Consider the following 5753-nt stretch of genomic DNA (forward strand, 5'->3'; position numbering starts at 1 on the left):
AATGTAACTCAACTCCCGCAAACCAGTGATGAAACATTTCCGAAATGTTTGCTCTGCTTCGTGGAAAATGTTGAAACTATTTCCTCCCATTATCATAACCTTCCCTACCCTTACTTACTTCGCCCTTCTTTCTTCGACAAATTCAGTCTTTCGATATTTCACCCATCCCACTGCCGAAGCATTCGCTGCCATGCGCAAGCGAGGGGGAAAAAGTCGTGCCACAAGCACGACGATTCGAGCTAAAATTTCAAATACGAAAACGCTCCACTAGATATCGATCGAGGTATCGGAATGTAGAATCTTTCATTGCAAAGGAATTTCTGCCCGGCTGGAACGTATGAGAAACGATCTGGAGAAGATTATCCAGCACTCACCAACTCATCCACCCACCCCCAACCTTCCTCTTTACTAATGCTATGCAGGGGTTACAGTCGTTTGCAGGCAGCAAGTCGAGAAATAATTCTACTCTTGACCGGCGATCGCACAGCTCGATTAAGCGATGCGGATGGTACAAAATTAAAATAAAATGTTTCACTAATTGATACCTCATTCCGAACCAACTGGAAAGGAGGGAATTGGTGGAGGTGAAAAAAGGGGAGAAATTATTGCGATCTATGCGAGTTAGATAAGAGCTTTGCAAATCGAGGAAGTAGTAGACACCGGTGAGCAGGTCCTATTGACGGTCATGCTGCACTTTGATTTCGATGCCCATACGAGATGAGCTTGAAATTTATTCACACTCGCAAACTTGGAACACCCTCCGTCGCCTGCTAGCAAACAAGACTACGAACTAAAACTGAACGCTCGCGACATCAGCGATCGCTTGTTAACATTCTGATGCTTACTTAATTCGGATTAACCGCTTTGTTCCGGGCTTGCACGTTGACACGGCCCGTAAACGCTTTTTTGCGAATGTTTATTTTTTGCTCCACCTCTCACTTGTTCTGGTTAGTGTTTTTTGTTTTTTTTGCTCTCTCTCTCTCTGAGTGTCGCATTTTCCCCTAGTTTACCGACCTACCTCAACGGTTACAAAGCTGCAGCATACCTTGGGGTCTACCTTGAGAGGGAAAATTCAGGGCCAGCCCAGTAGTAAAAAGCGAATCAAAATGTAGTAAATTATCCCGTGCATGGTGTCGCGGCATCTCGATCCTTTTACAGCCTCCACAGGGCGCATGAAAAGTGTCGTATGCCCATTCAATTTAAATCAATTTCATACCATCGTCATTGCGCCCGTGAAAGGGCCTGAAGAGGAGGGATGGCGTTGCTGGAGCTGTGGTGGTGTGAAACGAACCTCGATGCACCCGAGTATGCTTTCCGACAAGTGCACAAAAGTTTACAACCCGCAAACTACTAACTGTGTGTACGGTGTACGTTGGTGCATATTCATGGGGTGCGCAATCGATTGTCGAGATTGAAGGTATCGATCGAACGAGCGCAAAGGGTGAGAAGATTCCGAAAAGGTGCATCCAACTACCGCAGCGGATTAATGCATTCCGCTGGTCTACGTCCGACCGCGCTCGGAGGGCTCATTTCGACAGATTTGGCATGGAATTCCGCAACGGAGGCTGCGAACCAAATAGTGCGGATCGACGGATCGACCGTGACATTGAAGTGGCATGCATTGGTTACGATTAATTTAAATTAGCCACCCCGTACCTTGCTATGGTGCGAAACACGCGCCGAGAGAGCGGGAAAATTGTCGCGGGCTGACAGACGGCGAGCTGGTGACATCGAAACCAAGCATATGAGCAAAGCACCCAACCGCGCATGATAAACCGCGGGTGTTAATCCACCAGGGAGTGTCCCTTAGCCATTGTTCATCGCTGGAAAAGGAACTGCCGGCAAAAAGCAACTGTGCTTCACAGGGCCTACCCTGTACCAACTGTTGCATATAATGCGACACGCTTGGCCAAAAATGGAATATAAGTATGAGAGGGGAACAGCTGGAGACGGTTGATCGATTTGTGGCTCGGGAATGGGGGATGGAGGATGGAAATTGAACAGGGTGACGATGAGTAATTTCCTTCCGCTCTGACACGGATGACGCAATTTAGGCGTCAACAATGAGCTACAACTGTCAGTGAGTAATCCATCCGGACGATGTTAAGCAGCTCTTCGACTAATCGAGACTTAAGCTTTTTTTACAGATTTTTATACGTTTGATTGTTGGAACTAATGTTAACGCTCAGTACAAATTCCTGTTAGTTTTGTGAGCCTAATTGAAAATAGACAGAAACCAGCCTGTGTAAGTATCAAGATCCTTTCCCTAATAACTATGTTTCCTTCGTCATTGCTAATCTCAGTGGCGATCCATACTGATATTTATGCATTTGGACCACTGGTTTTCAACCTTCATGCAGCTTTACCCCCCATATAGGGCGCATGTAGGATTTCATTCGCCACTCACAAGTTCATAAGCGGGGGGAAAGCGTGGCATCTCATGGTATTTAACAAAATTTTGATGAAAAATTCCCCCTCCCCCACCCCAAAGTCAAAATTGCCCGCTTGAGAGGAATTTCCATATGGTTGAAAACCTCTAATTTAGAACATTACAGATTGAAAAGCAAACAAATATTTGTTGTAGTCGATTGATTCCTATTGCATTTTGAAAGTATTATGTGGAAATTTGTAATCATATAATAACATCAGTCAGCCAAATAGGAAAATTGTAGAAGCTAGCTCTGGATACTTACTCAGTACGACCGATCTACCAATTTGAGTATTTCTTGTATTGCATCAATGTCGGTACAGTAAAGAACAATTAATTCTTCATTTTGAGTTCCAATTATATTTAATAAGCCCGTAACATCAGCTATATTTGGCTATTTGCAACTCAGCTTACATCATTTGCTTATTGATGATGACGAGTTCCATTATGTGATGACAAACCTCTATTTATAGCTTGCAATATTATTATTTGAGGTATAATTCCGTGGACACTTTCGTGGTACAGTCGTATAAACTTACGACTTAACAACACACCCGTCATGGGTTGAAATTCCGTATGGGCCGTGCCTATTTTATGTAGGACTGATTATACTGATGCAAGTAATCAATGACTCACTGATAGCCACGGGCTGCCCTTTACCGACCACGGTTGTTGTGTCAAAGAAGAAGAAGTTTTTAGATATTTTGCCAATTGAATAGAACTTTTGTGCAGGGAATTGTGAACATTGAACTAACAATCCTACACAATTATGTACGTTCAAACCTCAACCTAATTTGGTCGAAGATGCTGGTCAACATACAAAGCGCCGGATTGTACAACTACTCGTCAACGTCAACGTCCTTCTCGTATCGATGTGAGGGGCATTAGTTTTTATTGATTACATTTCTTTCAATCATACAAACTACATCAATTAGTAAGGCAACAGTTTCAATTTGTTTTGATTGTTTTCTTTTATTATCAGTTAATTTCGCATGTTGCGCGCACAACTTGTTCGCTTCACCACCGTTGGTTTTGTGTTTTACGTTTGCACAAGACAGTTTGTATTTAGGTATAAATTACAAAACGAACGAGGCTCACACACAATATTACCATTCACAATCATCATCCTCGAAACACCCTTTTCTCGCCGCACATTGCTTGCTTTTAAAAGTAACAATTACAACCTGTTTTTTCCAACACAATTTTACTCCTCATTCCTCTCCTTTCTACTAGCAATTTTGATTTTCCTGCTTATTGGATAATATTCTATGAAGCGTCCTCGTTAGCTTTCCTCATCCTACTACGCGTGAGCTAAACTATCATAAAAAGCAACTATTTACACATTGAAGCACACAGGCAGCGATTTTCATTTTGAGTTTTCTAGAGCCCATACACAGAAGCGCAAGAAAGATTTGTTTGTTTTGTTGTTAAGCTCGTGTCACAAGTGCGTCGAACCCGGAAGCAGGTGTTAATAAATTACTTATGCAATATACAATAATACAGATATCGGGTTCTCTTCTAGCCGAGAAAACGTAAGTACCAAACATTAATAAAAGCAAATTCAATAGCTACTCTGGCTTACCGATGCTATACAAGACGGACACTCTAGCCCATCTTTGCTCGGCGTATCTTACGGACTATATAAAACAAACCCTACCTAAAGCTCTTTTCCCCATCAAAGTCACGCACTTAAAATTGCGTTGGCTCCGCTGAAAATACTCACAAAAAGCCGCACACATGTACGATTTTGAAAGAAAAATGGAGGAGCATACAGTGGTGCTAAACTACGCCGTCATGGATGGTGGCCGAAATAATTGTGTGCATTCTTCACGTTTTTGTTGGTCCCAATACGATACGCTACGTAAATGTTGCCAACCCAATTGCTTTCTTGAAACCCTCGTGGTGTGATGGGTAGATTGAACAGTTTAATTACCAGTTTTAACTTTGAACTAACATGTTCAACCATCTAGCTACAGGACAAGGGTAAAGCAAACGTTCGCCATCGAGACTGAAGTAAAAAACCGTCATTAGAGCCTTGGACTAGGTGGCTTGCTTTTTTAGAATTGCAAGGAGTGCCACCATGTGCCAAGCATCACATCTAACTGCTTCAAGTAATGGTTCACTTTTCAAAGGAATAAATGACGAAATAAAAAAAGACTTCTTTGCTCCCCCCGAAGTGTTTGTTTCGTTTAATCGTAAATTAAACTTTACTACAACTAAAACGCACTTTCTGTAGAGAGAAAAAAACAACAAACACGGAAAAAATAAAACAAACCATTTCCTTCTTTTTTGGTGCGTTAATTTCTATTCAGTCTTTCAGGATTTTGTTCACATTTTCTACTGCATTTTTTTATCGATTTTCTTCATTATGGGTTCCATCAAAATATGTGGCTGGCTTACAGGGTTTCCCACGATTTATTGGTTGGTTCCCACGATTTATTGGTGCGTTCCCACGATTTTTTGGTCATTTCCCATAATTTTTTGGTAGCAACCCACGATTTATTGGTCGGTTCCCAAATATTATTGGTCGGTTCCCAAATATTATTGGTCGTTTCCCAAATATTATTGGTCGGTATTATATTATATTATATTTGGGAACCGACCAATAATATTTGGGAAACGACCAATAATATTTGGGAACCGACCAATAATATTTGGGAACCGACCAATAAATCGTGGGTTGCTACCAAAAAATTATGGGAAATGACCAAAAAATCGTGGGAACGCACCAATAAATCGTGGGAACCAACCAATAAATCGTGGGAAACCCTGTATTATTTTACTGTGCGTTTCCTGACCTCCGGCTGTTCACTGTTCTGCATCTTAGTCTAGTTAAATTATCAATCTAATATCTCGCTCTATGTACAGCTGTAGCTAAAATCTAAAAATGGGTTATCGATCGTATAGTTCATAAAAAAATATAGACACACACACATACACTTACACACCGAAGCCACAGAAAAGCATCCTTTGTAGCTGATTTTTCTCTCACAGGGCGCTTGATGTTTATAATACGTACAAAATTTTTACTGGGATTTCGTTTGTGCATTCTATTTCCTTTATCCTCTAACAACTTCATAAACTTGCTGTACAAATTGTTTTTTTTTATTTTGTTTAAACTGGCACCGGTCTCGTAGTACAGTCGTCAACTCGTAAGACTTAACAACATGCCCGTCATGGGTTCAATCCCCAAATAGACCGTGCTGCCATACGTAGGACTGACTATCCTGCTATGGGGGGGAATCAATTAGTCACTGAAAGCCAAAGCCCACAAGTGGGAACAAGCAGGCCTTGACCGACATCGGTTGTTGAGCCAAAGAAGAAG

The sequence above is a fragment of the Anopheles gambiae genome, chromosome 3 (genome assembly GCF_943734735.2).
Source record: "Anopheles gambiae chromosome 3, idAnoGambNW_F1_1, whole genome shotgun sequence".
NCBI lineage: Eukaryota > Metazoa > Arthropoda > Insecta > Diptera > Culicidae > Anopheles > Anopheles gambiae.